This window comes from Hesperophylax consimilis, chromosome 28, assembly GCF_061612785.1.
Source record: "Hesperophylax consimilis isolate HC1 chromosome 28, BYU_Hcon_1.0, whole genome shotgun sequence".
Lineage (NCBI taxonomy): Eukaryota > Metazoa > Arthropoda > Insecta > Trichoptera > Limnephilidae > Hesperophylax > Hesperophylax consimilis.
The window spans coordinates 17,876,179-17,895,313 of NC_142863.1; the positions used below are offsets into that span (position 1 = coordinate 17,876,179).

At 36.4% G+C, this 19,135-nt stretch overlaps 1 long non-coding RNA gene across 1 annotated transcript; it reads left to right on the forward strand.

Annotated features, from left to right (window-relative positions):
- The first annotated feature begins 13,435 nt into the window (after positions 1–13,435).
- On the forward strand, positions 13,436–16,177 carry LOC149410285 (uncharacterized). The gene is made up of 4 exons (XR_016305053.1): positions 13,436–13,621; positions 13,735–13,887; positions 14,489–14,635; positions 15,904–16,177. It is a non-coding gene; the product is annotated as an uncharacterized LOC149410285 (long non-coding RNA).
- The last annotated feature ends 2,958 nt before the right edge of the window (positions 16,178–19,135 follow it).

A 19,135-nucleotide genomic window follows, 5' to 3' on the forward strand; every position in this document is an offset into this window, starting at 1 on the left:
ATTTCTTCTGTTTGCAGAGTCGTAGTTAGTTTCAGAGTATTTAGTTAAGACACTTTTACAAATGTTTCATAATTTACTTACCCCAGTAAACAACGATGAGCACACTTGAGAATCGCTACATTGTGATGTGATAGTATATGTTTCTAAAACTGATCCATATAATACGGTGTGAATAAGCTTAAAATAAAGTAAAATAATGCTTACTTATGGAATGTAATACGACAATTGGGTTTATTCTCTTTTTCACATCTATTTATACAAGTTTTCATATAACAAGTCAACATTTTGCCGTGTTATTTCGTAAAATGAACCGATGATGCCTCGACCATAGTTCGCACAAGAGTGATGACGTCACGTTTTCAAATTTCACTTGAGGCCATACGCGAGCACAGCCGGCTCCAATGGAACCGGTATGGGGAGTGGGGATAATACGCTTTTAATCACTTAGGGCAGGTCTACTAATATTCATATGTCTATGATCCTAAGGAATATTTTTTGTAACTTTTTAATTGCTTTTTTCGCAGATAAAATAATACAAATTAGGTGTGTATGTACATATAAAATTGAGTTATTCGTCTTTTATGGTGGTATCTTGAAATATAAGGGTTGATTAAATTTATGAGCTTACTGGAGTATAGACAAAGACGTCATTTTGATCTCCGATGACATTTTTTCAATTAATAATAAAAAACATTGTGACAAGTCGCCATCGTCGAGTTTAGAATTTTCAATTGGCTGAGTAACCACCCACCTCAGCACGTCATAAGCCTGGGCCTTGTGGACAAATCCTGCTTGTACCCTGTGGTACGCAAATTGGAGAGTAAATAAATTTAAAAGTTAATAAAATAAAGTTTATACTTTATGATGGTCTTAATTTACACCTACTAAAAGCAATTAAAGAGAAGTTCAATGTAAAAATACCAAAATGATGAAACTATCTTTTTAATTAATTATAAATTTTAATATTCATAATTACAAACATATTCTTCATCTTGATGCTCACCACTCTTCTAGACACAAGCGCCAGCTTATATAGAAGAGGAACATTAAAAAAATCAAAATTATTTTGTTAATATTAATGATTATACTCTGATTCATTATTCAATAATAAAAAATAAAAAATAAATCTCGACACATCATTTAAAAATGAAATTAAAATGAAATTAGTACATTTTTGATGATTCACAAAGTAAAAAAGGGGTAAACGTAACGTACGTAATAATCTACGCGTTCATAGATGGCGTTAATTTAATTATTTTATGAAACTACACTTTTTGCTAGTTATGCTTTAAAATATTAAGACTAATTATTTGTTTGCGCCTGTATATACGCAATATGAATCAATCGTTATATCCGTATAAATCTCAATTCTTTAAAGAAAGGAATACAAATACGATATTGTATAGAGTTCTGCTTTTCTGCTGATTATAATTTCTTCAAAAGCTGAAAGGAACTTGGAATTAGCCATTAACGAGGACCTTTTAAAGGGGAAAAAAGCAAATGATGATGGATGCCATTTGATAACAAAGTTACATTAGAATTTTTGTTTACATCCCATGTTTAAATTTCACTTAGAATGAATATTTCTAATTCAATTAAAAATGCGTGCAAGAGTCTCTTTCTTTTTATTATTCAAATAGGTCATCCAATTCTCACACACGTGCAGCAAACAATCGACATAACCCACCATACAGAAGGCAATTAATTATTATTTACAACGGATATCACATACCAATATAAGTCTATCATTATTAAAATTAAAAATAACTACTTCTAGATATGATTTAGCAACCGGCAATACTAATAATAGGATGGATGAAATAAAGGAAATAAATATTTGATATGGTACTCAATCAAATTGCCAATTAAAAACTTCATTACATAAGGTGGTGTAAGGTCTTACGTAATAATTTTTGAATAATAAAAAAATAACAAGTACCTACCTAGCTACTACTGAAGAGGTAATTAGATAGAAGTGTATTGTGAAGTGTAGCATGCCAGAAGTAAGGTCAAATTTTCTTACTTTAGGTGAAATAATTTATTGAACGCGACCCGTCTGTGGTCTAGGGGTAATAGTTTTTTTTAACAGCTCCAAACAGAATGCCTCTCAGGGCCTATGTCATGTTTTTGGGGAGTTGTGTGGGTATGAATCTAGGGATCAGTAGGTCCAGGAGTGACGAACGTGTGAATTAATCCCTCCCACTGCTGTGCAAGGCGATGTTCGGCTGGAGAGGTCAAAAGGTCTCCCTCAACCAGTCTCTCCCGGTCAGGCTTGCACGCAATTGGTGGGCAGACGCATTTATCGCCAAGACATGGACAAACCTCACCCCATGAACCCGGGCACCGCTGCTAAGTAATCAAAAGTAGCGAACCACTTGGGGTGATCTTTGGCAGAGGTGTTGGCTATCCAATAAATGATGGCGACATAACGATATAAAATCATTAATAGCGATGACAAAAAACTAACCTATAAACCTTACCTACGTAACCGTTTTATCCTAGTTTTTGTTTCATCACTTTTCATGACTTTGATTTCAGCACACCTTTCATATAATTTTGAAAAGTGTGCTGAATTGTCATTTTGATGAGTTATCCAGTCACCGTAAACGTAGGTAGAAAAAAACAAGAGACAATAACGTTTGAGTCAAGTGAAGTCAAGTTAAAACAAGATATTTTGTAAAGTTCTGGAGGCTATCTCTAAATATGTCCGGAATGTTGCCACTACGGTGGATTTTATATAGTCGACACATTCTCACAAGAGTTTGAGAGAAGGTTAAGTTAAGGTTTGCCGGGTTCGAACCCGCGACCTTCGGAATGGCAGTCCAATGCGTTACCACTGGACTATGCCGGCCTAACATTACACCTAATGTACACTTTGTATGTTGACTTGTGTAAGGAAAAAAAATATGCACATGAAAAATGTGGTTGTATCGAAACATATTTAACACATGTAACCATAAGTTCCATCAACCACGCAAAGATATGTGCGACTCGTGTGTTAAATACGATAATGCTAATTCGCAAGAAAAAATATCTCTTTCGGAACAGTATGATCTCCATATAAAACGCAAAATTGCTGCACAGAATAAGGAAGTTGAGTGAAAAATATTTTGACTTATAAAAAATATGTTCATGTAGAATTTTGTTTTTTTTTTGACGATTTAAAATGTGCCATTTTCGATTTGCCGCCAAAAAAAACTTGTTTTTGAATTCGGCAGCGTTGACGTCACGCCGGGCACCGTTGGTGACAGCCGCCCTACCAGTCAGTGGCGGCTTCTATGTAATAATGACGTTGTAGCCAGTTGGAACGGTTTCAGAATGTGAAATTTTTCAAATAAATAATTATGAATGTAAATATAAATATTTATTATTAGTACAATGAACGGAATCAGAAAAAAAACTTTAAATCTTACATACAATTTTACAGGTATTCCTAGTTTGTGAAAACATCCCTTTAAAATACTAACTTTACATGAAATCCTCATGTATTTTTTGACACTAAAAATAGAGTTAATTAGCTAATAAGGTCTTTAGCCATAACTTGTGTTATTTGAACAACTTTCGTGTCTCCAAGCTCGAACGGATTCAATTGATCGCGTATTCGACTTCTTTAAATTCTAAGAGCTTCGTTAGTTCGTCTCCATTCATAAGCCAGTAATTATACATAAGGAACGACATTATTCAAAAGGTTGTTGTATTGACGGCAGGGACGGCCCTGAGCCAAACGGCGCTTGGCGCTAGTGAAAACCTCAAGGGCGCTGTATTACGTGTTAGGTGTTATCATCACCATGGTTCCTTGACCCTTGACCCCTTGGTTCGGGAGCGGATTGCGCCAGTTGCGCCTGAGTAGGGCCGGCCCTGATTGACAGTTAACCGAAGCTTATGTGAAAGTGGCGGCTTTTGTCTACTGACATTTGTGTTGATGGCTTACGTCGGATTTAATCAATATCGTGTTGATATAGGTTTTATCGATCGACCGTGTTAGATACGAGTGTCTATATGTATGATGCTAGGCACCATCTACTGTGTGAGGAGAGGCTGGACCTGGAATGGACGGTGGCAGCTGAAGTTCAAGACAGGGACGTTTGAAGATGCCTTGTCGAAGCGATGTCCCTGCCCTCAACGGGACAAGAGTGAGAAGGCTAGATAATGAGATATTTCAAGTGGTTCATAGTTACAACCAAGGGCGGATCCAGCTTTGGCGCCAGGGGGGGGTCACGTAGTCGTGGTCAAGTTTTTTTTTTTTTTTTTAAGAAAGACAAACATTCCCGGGTTACGAATAACCCAACAATAACTCCTCCCACCACCACAGAAAGCCGAAAATGCTTGCTTGTGTTGTGATGGAGGACTTAGGTCCGGTCAGTTACAGTTACAAGAAGTTATAATTTAATTTTGATAATAATATATACATAATATATATGACCGATAATAGGCCACATGCATCACATTTAAAAAAAAATCCGGTTTAGGCAAATATTCTAAGACGTTCCGTATTTTTTTTTAATCGTATTTTTGAAACCCTGGTGATTTTTTTTAAATTTCAACTCGAAAAATCAGACCATTTTTTATAAACCGGAAAGACGGGACATAATTTTATATGTGCAAAAAAACGGTAATTAACTAGCCGAAAGTCATTTAAAAAAGAACGTTTTCCACACGAATGTCACAAAAATGGCATGAAATTGTACGGAGTTCTGTTCATAACATCTGTCAAAACACCGCCATAAATATACCAAACCACCTACTCATGCAAAAAGTCAAATCAAAGGTTAAGTGGTTAAGTTCGCAGAGAACAAACAATAAATCTAGTGAACGTTAAACGTCAAATTCAAAAATTCGCCGGATATCAAAGTGTTGCCGTATAAAAAAAATAATCAGTGTGGAATTTTACAAAATTAAGGGAACATAATCGGAGACGGAACATTTTCATGTAAATCATTCAAAATCCATCATTAAAAATAATACTATGCATTTCTAAAAAAAATTACTAACGTTTTCGTAATCTTAGTAAAAAAATCTATCCACACTTTTAGCCTTCATTTTAATTGATTCTGAAGAATTTGTTACAAATATTAAAAATGTGTCCACTTCCGAAGTTATTAATTCATCATCTAGAAAAATAAAATCTGGTACTTACCGCTAAGTCCGCTAACTTTATAGTTATACACGGGTTATAAAGTTTTAAAATCGTTGAACGTAATATATACTAATTGTATATTCGCCGAAATAAATTAAAATGTTAGCCTTGGGCAAAACCTCGATGAACGAGGTTGTGTCTCGCCTTAAGAATTGCTTTAGGAAGTATAGGAAGGCTGGTAATTCGCGCGGGCGCGTTAGACCTGTCCAGACCTGTCAAAAAACTTCCGAAAGAATAAGTTCTGTAACTTACTAAAATTACGTTAAGTGACTTTTGGTGTCGTTTACATTGGGAATTTGGCCAAACTCGCCTTCAAGAGCGATTTACAGGAAAAAAACTTACGAGTCTAACCCCAGCCTTAGAACATTAACAAATAACATTTGAGTTTAAACACACATACACTGGCATAATGAAGAAACTGATTAGATTACTTACCATTTCGTGTAATGAATTGAATTTGCAGCAACAATTTTTAAGAACACTATTACTTATATTGGAACTTATTTTTTTAAACTTAGTAAACAAATAAAAGTAAACACTTTATTAATAAAGTTTAGTCGTTCCGATTGAGGTTAGGTTTTGCTAGACGCTAGATGTTAGTCGAAACAAAGCGCGCGCAAGCGTCACACGTGGTTACACGAAATGTGTCATAATAATATGAAAGGTGGCGGCCGAAGCGCGCGCCGGTGGCGGTGCGCGGTGACGCGGTAACATTCGAATTTTCGATGCGTTCGTTCCCGAATAATGCGTTTGCCATCAAACAAAGTATTATATTAAATTAATTAAATATTGAAAGTACTTAAATAAAATTTATATTGTGACAAAAAATATATAAAAACATTATGTTTAACAATTTTAATTAGTGGTCCACCTAGGTCCTGGATGGGCCCAGGACCTAGGTAGTCATGACCCCCCCTGGGCCCCAGCCCAGGGGGGGTCATGACCACCGTGACCCCCCCCCCTGGATCCGCCACTGGTTACAACCACGGAGTTCCTTCCTCCGTGGTTACAACACATCTGTCAATTAACGCATTTACCGTAGCTCATCCATTAACGAAGGGATCGCATGTTTTGTCCGTTCGTAGATAAACACCGCCATTATGCATTTTGTCCGCTCTGCATTTAATTCTGCAATAAATCAACAAAACGCGATCGACAATCGCTTCGATGCATAGATTTTTTCATCTGAATCAGAGTAGGGATAAATAACGAGTAAAGAAATGTCGAAGATGCAGAAAAATGATCTTTTTTTTCTTTTCGACCATTAAAGAGAAATCGTTAAAAGCGTGGACGTGTCCGTGTGTCCGAAATAAGCTTATTTTTTCCTAATGTATTGTGAAATTGATCAAATAATATGTTTAATCATCGAAATTCTTTCTTGAACAGAAATCATTTCGATCAATTTCATTTTCCTGTCTTTGCCTTCTGACCTGGAAGTCGAAAAGGTTTATGTAGATTGGCGACAATCGTTTTCGTTCAAGTTGCTATAGATTACACTTATCACAACCGACCAAAAGGCTACATTACAAAATAAATTAAAAGAATAACAAATATATCTATGTACATAGTACAGATGTTATACACAACCGACGTGATTAGGTATTCGTTCATTCGATTCTATTTCAAGCAACTCTCAACGTTTTGATTCTGAAGGGTTGCCTTTCACCAATGCGATTGGTACTGAGAGTATTTGCAGCCACTGTGGATAAAGCCTAAGACACATTACGCTTCCTGATGGACCACGACCATACCTGGTCTGAATCAGACTCAGACTCAGACGCGGACGAATAAGCAGCGACCAGTATGTATTTCATAATCTCCCGACTCCCTTCCCAAATATATAATGTTTATATATCTATTTATATAATATTTTGTAATTTGTATGTATATGTATGTTTACTCTCTATCTTCTCATAAGTATATATTGATATAAAAATAGACACACACACACCTCAAAATGCAGGACATCATATACCGATTTTACTGAAGGCCGTCTATGTTCCAAGTTGACTGACGGCCTTTCCCTCCTGGATATCGGTTTTCTGCGATTGTCAAATGCGGAGGGATTCCCTACAATAAGGCGTAGCTGAATCTCCCCCCCAATCCCAACATAACACAAACAGACATGTATGTAGTATGTTCGACCGGTCGGTGGCCGAGTTGATATCGCGCTTGGGTGTGGGGCGTAGTGTGTTCAATTCCTCGACTGGCTAAGTCCTCCATCACAACACAAGCAACATTTTCCGCTTACTGTGGTGGTAGTAGGAGATTTTCAAATATTGTCAGGTTATTCGTAACCCGGGAATGTTTGTCTTTCTTTTTAATTTTAAAAAAATGGCCGCTGTCGGTTGCTGGTGATGCTGATGCTGGAAAGACATGCAATTTTAGTATGGTTTTTAAGTAAAAAAAAATTCCGTACCGAGAAAACACGAGGCCTCTAAATCTATAAATAGCCAGGTAACATTTAAAACACCCATATGAGGTAAATAGTGACCGGTTATATAAAGTCATGGAAAGTGATCAAACAAAAACTTTATTAACTGAGTTAAGTAGGTTAGGTTAGGTTAGGTTATTTTTTTTCATCGTTTCTAATTGTTTATTGTTGTTGTTATACGCCCATAGGGGCTTTTACATAGATTATAAATAAGTTTTACATAAGTTATCGAGTTAGAATTTATACTAAGAGTTATAAAAGTGAAGAATTTTAAAAAAATATACAAGTAGTTTTTGAAGAATATGGCGTAAAGAAACATTTTAAACAACATAATATTTAACAATAACAAAGAACAAAATATAATATAAAACATTACAATAACATATCTAATCGTTAAATCTATTACAATAATTTGTATGATTCCACAAAGTGTTGGTTTAATTTGAATTTAAGATTATAAAGGGAATCATGGAATATATCTATAATACCACCAAACTTGTTGCCCAAATCATGCATCCTATTGGTAAGTGAGTTTGACTGATAGTTGGTTTTATATGTGTCGCAAAAGAATGTTGTATTTTGTCTAGTATTTCTTGTCGGTACATAGAGTTTAATAGCAGCAACGATGGCAGGGCTGTCAATAAGGTTGTTCATGACTCTGTATAATAAAATTAGGTCTGAAATGGTTCTTCTGTCAGACAGCGTAATTAAATTAAGTCCATTCATCAAATTTACATAATTAATGTTTTCTATTGGAATTTTAAGCTTGAAATTTAAGTACCTAAGAAATTTGTGTTGAACCCGTTCTAATTTGTTAGAGTGTACTTTATAGAAAGGAGACCAAATAGGTGAATTATATTCCACTTGGCTTCTAACTAGTGAAATGTAGAGTGTTTTCATGCAATCCAAGGAATTAAAATCAGTTAGGGTTCTACAAAGGAAGCCAAGAATCTTTAAAGCCTTATTAGTTATATCATCTATATGCGCTGTGAATGTTAAGTTTGATTCGAATATAACTCCCAAGTCACGAATTTGTGATACTGGTGTTAATTTAACATTATTTAAATTATATTCATGTAAGATATGAGAATGAGTTCTGGAAAATCGTATTACTTGACATTTCTCAATGTTCAAAAATAACATATTTTGTTCGCACCATTTAAAAAATTTATCTAAATTAGCTTGTAAAATTAGGCAATCATATATATTTCGTATTCTTTAAATGACTTTATATCACTTTTTAAAAGTGTGTTGAATTGTCACTGTGTTGAGTTATCATGGAACCGAGGTAAATATTTTAAACATTAACTTTAAATTCAGTAAACTTAAATGATTCACCACTTCATGAAAAATAAGAATCTAGAAAATAAAATAGAAAAGACACATTACGCTATACTATACTACACGCATGGGCGTGGCCTATACATAAAATATGTTGAGGTGAGACACTACGCTATAATCTTCCTCACCCTACGGCAGGAGAGCTGCCGCGGAAAATCATTTCTTTGTACGGGATCTGTCACCTTGACAGCTAACAGTCGCGTGATCACGGCGCTCCTTAAATTGATCTGACCACCTCTCCTGCGGTAGGAGGGAGAGGGGGTATCATCATTTCCAAATATCGCCTGGCTAGCAGATCACGATATATCATCGTCGCCACGCCCACAATTATAACACATCATCTGTCAGGTGTGACAGATCTGTATGGGGTTTTGTGGCGAGCGATAGAGTGTTATAAACAACGCTTTGGTGCGTATAGTGTAGGTAATGTGTCGCGGCCCTCAAGGTAGTGACAGACAACGCTATATGAATCAAAGCTTTTTTTTCAGATTATTTGTTGAGGTGTCACAACGCTATAATCTTCCTGAGGAAGAGGAGTCAGTTCAACTGGGGAACTACCGCGGAATATCTTTTCTTTGTATGGGATCTTTCACCTTGACAGATGACAGCCGTGTGGTCACGGCGCTCCGTAAATTGATCTGACCCCCTCCTACCGTAGGCAGTAGGCAGGAGAGGGAGTGGCATACTTATGTATAACACATCATCTGTCAGGTGTGACAGGTCTGTATGGGATTGTATGGAGAGCAACATGGAGTTATGTAAAACGCTTTGAAGCGTATAGCGTAATCTGTCACCCCCTTAAGGTAGGCCACACATTACACTATACGCATCATGGCTTAACCTATTTCAGTATATCGCTCGCAATACTAATATTATGTGGTGAAATAGGCCAAGCCACGAAAATATAGCGCGCTTATAGCGTTGTCTGTCACAGGCTTAAAACAAAGTTAAGGCCGTAGTTCTATCATCATTGCGTTCGGTTTATCGCATACCTTCTTGTTGACCATTTAATCACCCGTGACATCAGACTGTCAATAATTGCACTGCCATAGTCATCAGAATTCTGATTCATTCTGTTTTTGTCATTCCTTGACAAAGGCAGGAAAATTCTAGCCAGTCAAAGCGAAGTTTTTCAATGAAATGCTTTCTTTGTAATGCACTAACGGCCAGTTGTTTGACCAACCGTCACATTTGACATCATCACAAATCCATGATCAGCGCCATTTTGATTTTGTTTAACATTTGAAAGGTCCCCCTTAACCCTTGGCATGCCAGGGGTAAAATACCAATAGCCCGCCGTACGCCGGCTGACACTATTTTCGTAATAACATACTTGTTTTTTGCAAAATTATATTTTTATAAATTGTACCGTCTTACCGGATAATGTGTTAACGTATATATATTTTTTTAATATATCTATCCTATGTAGTTTCACCAGGATAGCTTCTTATATGTAAGTGATTTTTTTTACAATAATGTTATAAAAAATGCGCCTTTTTACGGATCAATTAAATATATTTGCAAGTGACGAAACGACAAGCTAAAGTAACATTAAGATACATTATTTTCTTGTCAAGCGAATAAAATATATTTTAGTATGCTTGGGGCATTTTTTAAGGTTCAAAATAACATAAAATCGAGGCAAGTGCGGTGAGCTAGTAGCAAATCTTCTAGCAAAATTTCTTGGCACACTAGAAACGCCGATTCTATTAATAGGCAAGTTTCAGCTTTTTGAACAGAATGTGACCAGCAGACAAACTTATCGGCTGTGCAATTTTGCTAATCACATTTTTTTAAAGCTGTAATGGACCTGGAATAGGCGTTTGACGGGGACATTTGAAATGTTAAGCAAATCAAAATGGCGCTGATTGGCAATTTTGTGACAATGTTACATTAGAATTTCTGTGAGACACCTTAAGCTAAGAGCTAATTATTTGACAGACCGTTACATTTGACACTATCACAAGTTAATTATCAGCGCCATAGAATGTTTGACATTTGAATGATACCAACTTAATCGTCGATTGTCGACCTGAAAGTTTCCATTCGACCAATTCATTACTTACTATGATTCCATTATATTAAATCCACTGAATTAAAATTATGCGTTTTCGAGCGATAAAATGTCTTTGTTCTTGCGAACATCTGTCGATAAATTATTGCGCTTGTAGTTATGTATGTAATTGTAGTACATCAATGATATCATCTATTATAAAAAGCCTACATCGCTAAAAAATGGCAATTCTGCAAGAATATTATGTTCTTAACACCTGAGTAAATCTATGACACAGGTGACACGTATATTTATAAATGTTTGCATCGCTGTTTCGTTGCAGATTATATTTCTTTATTCAAAAGAAAGACAAACCGGCAAAGAATAAATTATCACTATTTTCATGTATATATCTCAGTCATGCAGATGCCAGGGTAAGATTTAGCCTCTTCTGGAAATATTCTCCTCTGGCTATGGTTCCTTACCATTCGCCTCCTGTCCTGCTCTAATCCTTTTTCACACAGTCATCCACCTCTTCCTCGGTCCAACTCTGGTCGTTTCCACTGGGGGACCCAGTAAGCACAGAGACAAATCCACTTCTTCCTCGGTCCAACTCTGGGTCGTTTCAACTTTGGGACCCAGTAGGTACCCACCCACTCGGACAAATCCACCTCTTCCTCGGTCCAACTCTGGTCGTTTCCACTGGGGGACCCAGTAAGCACAGAGACACATCCACCGCTTCCTCGGTCTAACTCTGATCGTTTCCACTAGACCCAGTACTAACTCAGATATTTTTTGTGTCCTGTTATCGTCGTACATTTTAAGCCCAACCAATCTTGAAGTTCTGGATTTCGTATAATTTAAACACCGTTTTGATAAAACCCTTTGAACAATTCATCAAATTCTGTTATTATATCACTATGGGCAAGATGCTTCAAAGAACTGAAACAGTAAAAAAATGGAATAGAACATTCACTGAACTTGAAAATTAACTTTGAAATTTGATAAATTGTTCAAATTTCTTGAAACAACCCGTCCTTAAATAAAAATAAATCAATTATATGACTATATAAATGGTATGTTGCACTGAACAACACAATCTAATACCAAATTATTCCCAAACTACATAATTCAACGAAACTTAACTATTTGTATAGCGCCGTTTGGTAAAGAATATTCAAAGACGCTTAAAAATTATATTTTGACACTAATAATTAAAAAAATAGATATTTCTTTACTTTGCAGACCGATCACGATAAAAGTAATGTGAGGTCGGTAAATTCGTTAAGTAGAATATATATAATCAGTTACAGGGTATGTACGCTGATATACGCTTCTCCATAATAATTATATTCCCTATAATAAGGCACAGGTGAATTCCCCCCCCCCCCCCCCCCCCCCCTCCCCCGATCCCAAAGCTGAAGAATATGATGCTCCAAAACATTCAAATTTTAGAAGTGTATTTAGGTAACAAATTTTTCCCTACCGAGAAAACACAAAACCTCTAAGTCTATAATTGCAAGGTAACATTTTAAACACCCATATGAGGTAAAAATTGGCAATGACGCCATTCTACTTGTATAAAAAACATTAACTTTAAATTCAGTAAATTTAAATGATTCACCACTTCCTGGAATATAAGAAAAAAACTGATTTACGCTGGTATGGTAGATATTAAATTACTGTAAGACAATTGAAAAAAAATGAAAGTTAACAGGTAAAACATAAACATTTATACATAATCTGTAAAATTATATTTATATACTTGTAAAATTGTACCAATTATTTTATAAAATACAATTTACGCAGGTTTATCATGGTGCGGGTACTTATCCAAAAGAGTTCATGTATATTGGTCACATAGAAAAATGAAAAAAATAATCCATCATAAAATCGTAGTCCAGTACGATTGTTTTGTTGAAACTGTTAGGAACTCATATATTCTTTAAAAAAAAGGGGGCCCCTTTCAAATATTCAATGTTGAACACTTTAGTAATAGAACTGCACGGAATGTAGGTACAAGAAGGCTATACTTTCATATATTTCAATCAATACTAATCTAACCTACTCTATAGTTTTGCAAGTATTTTTATCTCTAACTTTTTATATCCATCTAGAGTTTCCGTTAATTGTATATTTTCTGATTCACTGTTTATAATTTATTGTATATGGTATATTTTATACCGTTGATATTAAAATATGTAATATTTAACTGTATTATGTGTAGTATATTATGTAGTAATTAGTATTAAAAATTTTAAGTTATAAAAGTAGTGGTATTTTCCGTAGTTGATGGCTCTGCTTCCTCTCCGCACAGATTCAATGTATTGGTGCCACAAGGATCTGTGTGGCATAAATCAACTATCTGGATCTGTGCATTATCTGTGCCATATCTGTGCTGGGGAGTCGCTATATGCACAGCGACTAGTCGACAGGGGCGTGGCCAACATATCCGAGCATACCCGAGTGTGTTCCGAGTAAATTGTTTCTCACTGCCGTGAAACGAAACTTCAGAAATCATCAGAAATGGCGTCTTTGTGTGCCGGTTTATACCGTCTTTTAGAAGTTTCGTTAAGTAATTTCAAAAAGAATTCAGAGACGGGTGTTATCAGTGGATACATTGACAATGAAGTAAATTATGAAGCATGTCTGTGTTCTGTGAACGCGTTGGGGCACTCTTTTTCAACGAGAGACAGTATGAAAAAGAAGTTGGGAGGTAAGTTCTAAACCTTAGGGCCTAGGTCTATGGTAGGCCTTCCCATTTCTTCAGTTCATAAGCAGCTGCTGATATTTACGAGTTATTCGAAATTAACATTTCCAATCTTTCAGATGCAGTATACACGTTCTGCCCGCCTACAGTGGAGTTCTTTGGGATTCCATTTTTTTGGGCTGCCATTTACATTCGGTATGAATGCGTACAGAGTGCGCCCGAGGCCCCCGACTACACCGCCCAAATAAAAAGAAGAAAAGAGAGTCTAATTGGTATGTTAATACACCCTTGAACCACATCAGCTAGGCCTACTCCCCCTCGTCTTTCAATAGTAGCATTGACAGAGCACCGAGGACTCTCTGGTCCAAGATTAATGTCTATAACCCCAAAATGATCACCGTATCGTCGGTGATGTGTTTAAAATAAAAAAAAGCGATGGGCCTGGGCCTAGGTAATCTAGGACTAGATTACACCAGGGGCCTTCCTAATATGGCAGTTGGAGCTCCGTCTCATTTAGATTAACACGACAATCACACTAATCACAATTCATCTTTGTGTGTTTAAAAGTGTGCCGTGGCTCGTAACACATCCTCATGTCGTGTTAGTCTAAAGAAGACCATGCTCAAAGTGCCAAATTAATTAAAGCCCCTGCAGCTATATCTCATTTCACAATTTTAATTCATATCACACTGGATTATAACCACACTTGTAATTTTATACTAATGTCAACATTGCATAGGCCCTAACAACTTTTGTAAAAGTTAATCATCTGCGTCAAATAAATTAACCATGGGCAATTTATTTGCCGCATAAATAATAGGCGTCTTATGCGTATAAGCCTATTAGACCATATACCTTGAATTGTTCTTTCAGGCTGATCACCCAAACCATAAGAAGAAGAGGTTCCGGGTTTTGGACTCCAAGAAGCTTGGTTGTCCCGCAATGATGAGTGTGAAACAAATAAAATATTTTCCAGAATTTCCTGTTCCACCTCAAATTGCAGAAAGAGCAAAAACGAAGGTATGATAGTTTCTTTTCTCTGCTTATCCCTACATGGGCAATCACTTTATAACATTATTTTAATGTTTTCAATATAGTTAGATGCAGTGTTGTGTCAGATACTTTTTAAAAATATCTAGATACAGATACAGATACTTGGCAAAATTTGTAGCCAGATACAAGATACAATGTAAAATTGTATCTGTATGTAGATACATATACTTTTTAAAAGTAACTCACAGATACTCTGATACTTTTCTTCTTTTTTGGGGGAAAACTTAAAATATATATATTATCGAAAACAGCGATTACTTTAATTTCTTAAAGACGGTAGACGTAAACGCTTGTGATTATTTTACATATTTACACTCGCTTGTTTTATTCGTTGCCCAAAAAGATATTGGCAAATTGGCCTGCAAGCGGTGATAACATAAATGCATTAGGGGTCCTCGCGGGTACCCGGGTAGCATATTACTATCCGGGTACCCGACGCCCCTTGGATAAATAAAACATACGTGAACTATGTGCAACTTGATTACTTTGGGTTCTGATGGAAAATTTAAAAAAAATTTAATTATTCATTATTTTTATTTTTATTTTTTAAATTCTTTTTTTTTTATATACGGGGGTAACCGGGTACTCGGTTACTCGGGTTAGGACCCCTAAAATGCATGTATATAAACTGCTATAAAATATTATACACTAGATGGACAAAGGTACCCACTAGCTGAATCTGTGAGAAAACTTTAAAATTAACTAGAGAAAATCGGTAAAGAAGTTCACTTCGAAAATAAAGTATCTGAAAGTATCTGAGTATCTGAGGTGTCAGATACTAGTAAAAATGTATCTAGATACAGACACAGTTATAGAAATATAGCTAGATACAGATATACAAAAATGTATCTAGATACTACACAACACTGGTTAGATGCAAGGTTATACAAATACCGTTTTGGACAACACACATTTGTTTAGAAGGAAATGTGGTGGGAATACGCAACTTCCCATCGCTTACTTAAACACATTTTCAACATTCTTATCTATTGAATTTTACTGTGCTGCCATGGTAGATGTCAGCACAGTACCATGGCCGGAAATATGATTCCCAGGGCCTCAACACTGCAAAATAGAAGGTGTGAAGCATATTTCCCTGTGTCCTTCAGGAAATCAGATATTTTTTTGTTGAAAATATTATTTTATATTTTTTACTGCCTACCATCCCAATAATTACTGTTTTTGTAGGTTTCTATTATTTTTATTTATAGTAAAACATTGTGGCTTGTTTTCAGATTCTGAAACAAGTGAAGGCAGCCCTTCAATCCACAAGCCAACCTAAATGTGTGCTACGTTATTACGTCTCGGTAACCGTAGAAGCGAGCCACAACCACAGCAGAGACGCGGCCAAGATGACCCAAGAAATTCATCCTGACCTGATACAGGAGATTAACAGGCTTGTTGAAGCTGGAGTTTCCTCAGTACGAGATGTGTCTCTATTGTTGGAGCAATTTATTAAACATCAATTTCAGGATGGGGCAGAACCTGATCGGCTCAATTCAGGATTTATCGGTCATGTTTTTAAAGGGGTTTGTTCCCTCAATGTTTATATTTCCTTTGTGTGGTGTAATGTATTATTTTCCATTAATAAAATAATATCAAATTTTTTTATTTTTTTTTATTGGTTTTCAAGTAATATGCAATAAAGCAGTTTGTCAACAGGATGTTAATGATCAATTACATACATACACACATAATATTATTACTATAACTATACAATTAACACAACTAAATTAATATAAACTATCTCTATTTAGTAACCATTGTTTCAGCATATATCTCAATCTATTTGTAGAATCGCAATTTTTTATATTAATGGGTAACATGTTAAGCATTTTTGGCACGTTAAATTCTAGGGTTCGCCGTCCGTATTTATTATTATATTTTGGAACAAGCATTCCTTCATTCTTTGTAAACCTTGTATTATATTCATGTTCCACTTTCCTTTTATAATCAGACTCAGATATATGTTGAATCAATATTTTGTACCATAATAAGGCCTGCACCGGTAATATTGTTAAATTCCGATACAACAATGATATGTTTCGTCTCTGTGAAAAAATATGTTTTTGAGCTAATAACTTAACCATAGAATTTTGTACTGATTGCAGGTGGTTTAAATTAGTTTTACAAGAGTGACCCCAAGTAGTTAAACCATACCGTAAAGTTGATTCTGCGAGTGATAGGTAAATAATTTTATGTAAAAAATATTCACCGGAACGAAACATTTCAGTTTGTATATCCTACCCACTATCGCTCTCAGCCGCTTGCAAGTTTTGTTTATTTGTGTTTGAAATGACAATCAACAGTCACCCCCAAATAAACGTATTCATTTACCAGTTCAATACTTTCACACATACAGGGCTGTAAAATGTTTTGATGAATACATATAAAGTTATGTGAAATTATTTTAGGCATGATCTGAAATGAAGCACGTGGAGACCGTATGTACATCAAGGGATCCAAATGATAATCTAGTCTCCTTCAACGGAAGCAATCTTCCGAACAGGCCTTCCATTGATATGCTTGGTGTAACTATAAGTGACCAGCTCAGGTACGGGGGCTCCATCGAAGCCAGAGTAAAGTTGGCCTCTCAGAAGCTGGGCGTACTGTACAGGGCCCGCAGATACTTTAATAGTACACAACTGCTCACCCTGTACAAATCGCAAGTACGCCCTACTGTCGAATTTGGCAGCCATCTCTGGTCTGGAGCCCCAAAATACCTGAAAAAAACCCTTGACTCTGTGCAGAAACGGGCGGTCCGTTTGATAGATTCTCCAATCTTAACAAACGGACTGCAATCTTTAGAGCACAGGCGTCAGGTAGGTATGCTGTCCTTGTTCTATCGGTATTACAATGGAAGATGCTCTGAGGAACTAGCGTCATTGATCCCTTCGGCACCGGTGCGTAGTCGGGATACACGCCAAACGCGCGCCCAACATTTGTACACAGTTGACACTTGTCACATGAGAACGGGTCGCTTCTACGATTCGTTCTTAAGTTCAACAGCTCGGCTGTGGAACGAACTGCCGGCCTCTGTGTTTCCTCCCTCCTACAACATGGGACTCTTCAAGACCCATGTTCACTCCTTCCTCTCCACAAAAAGACCCTCCACACAGCATCCCCAAAGATGACATAGGCCCTGAGGGAAATTATTTTCTTCAGGGCCTCATGTGTGGAGTAAATATAAAAAAAAAATAGTTTTCTTGGTATTAATGATTAGACCTGCGTCATGTGACCATTTTATCAGGGACGTAAAGTCATGTTGCATAATATTTAATCGCAATGGATAATTGTTCATCGGATATGACAAGAGCAGTGCCTGGAAAGGTGGAGAAAGATCCTGGAGGATAATGGACTAAAAATTAGCAGGAAAAAGACGGAATATTTGTATTTACCATTTGAAGACCCAAATGCTGTAACTCCTTCGATGCAATTGGATGGAGTAACATTAGCCAACTGTGACTCATTTAAGTATCTGGGCTCACTCATCCACAGAGACGGAGGATATGCAGCGGATGTCAACCATAGGATAGGAGTGGGATGGATGAAATTTAGATCCGTAACAGGAATTTTGTGCGACACGAAAATGCCAATAAAACTTAAAGGAAAGACATACCAGACTATTGTTAGACCCGCGATAATGTATGGCTCCGAATGCTGGACTATGTACAACTCCTACTCTAGGCAACTCGAATCAGCAGAAATGCGAATGCTTAGATGGACAGCAGGAGTATCATTAAAAGATAAAATTAAAAGCTCACGCATTCGTGGTAGCCTGGGTGTCACTGACATAAACAGTAAGCTAGAGGAACGACAGTTAAGATGGTATGGGCACATAAGACGGAGACCACCAGACCACACAGTGAAGCAGGCAATGTCTATAGAGCTTCAAAGACAGTCATCCAGAGGTAGAGCAAAGAACTCCTGGATGACCCAATGCTCCAAAATCCTACAAAGAAACGGCCTAGATGAAAGCGACACTCAGAACCGAAGAAGCTATAACCTGAGAACGAGAAGAGCCGACCCCAACAGCCTACCTAGGCAATGAGTTGGGATAGTGCTAGGAAGAAGAAGAAGAAGAGGATATGACAAGAGCAGTGTCGTCAGCATATACAAAGTGTCTTACATATTTTTTCATTATTGATACAAATATAATATAAAGGGTTGGACCCAAAATCGACCCCTGCGGGACTACAGCATAGATTTTTTTCCTCCAGCTCATTTTTTCTAATATTTTTACACAGATATGTCTATTAAATAAATAATTTTTAAAAAATTAAGTAGGTTACCTCTAATTCCAATTGCTTCTAAGATTTTTAATAATTTCTGTGGGTCAATTGTATCAAACGCTTTGGAGTTATCTATAAATAGTACTAAAACATGTCTTTTATGGTTTAATTCATTATTAATATAATTTGAAAAATCCTGTAATAAATTCTCTGTGCTTTTTTTCTTTTGAAAGCC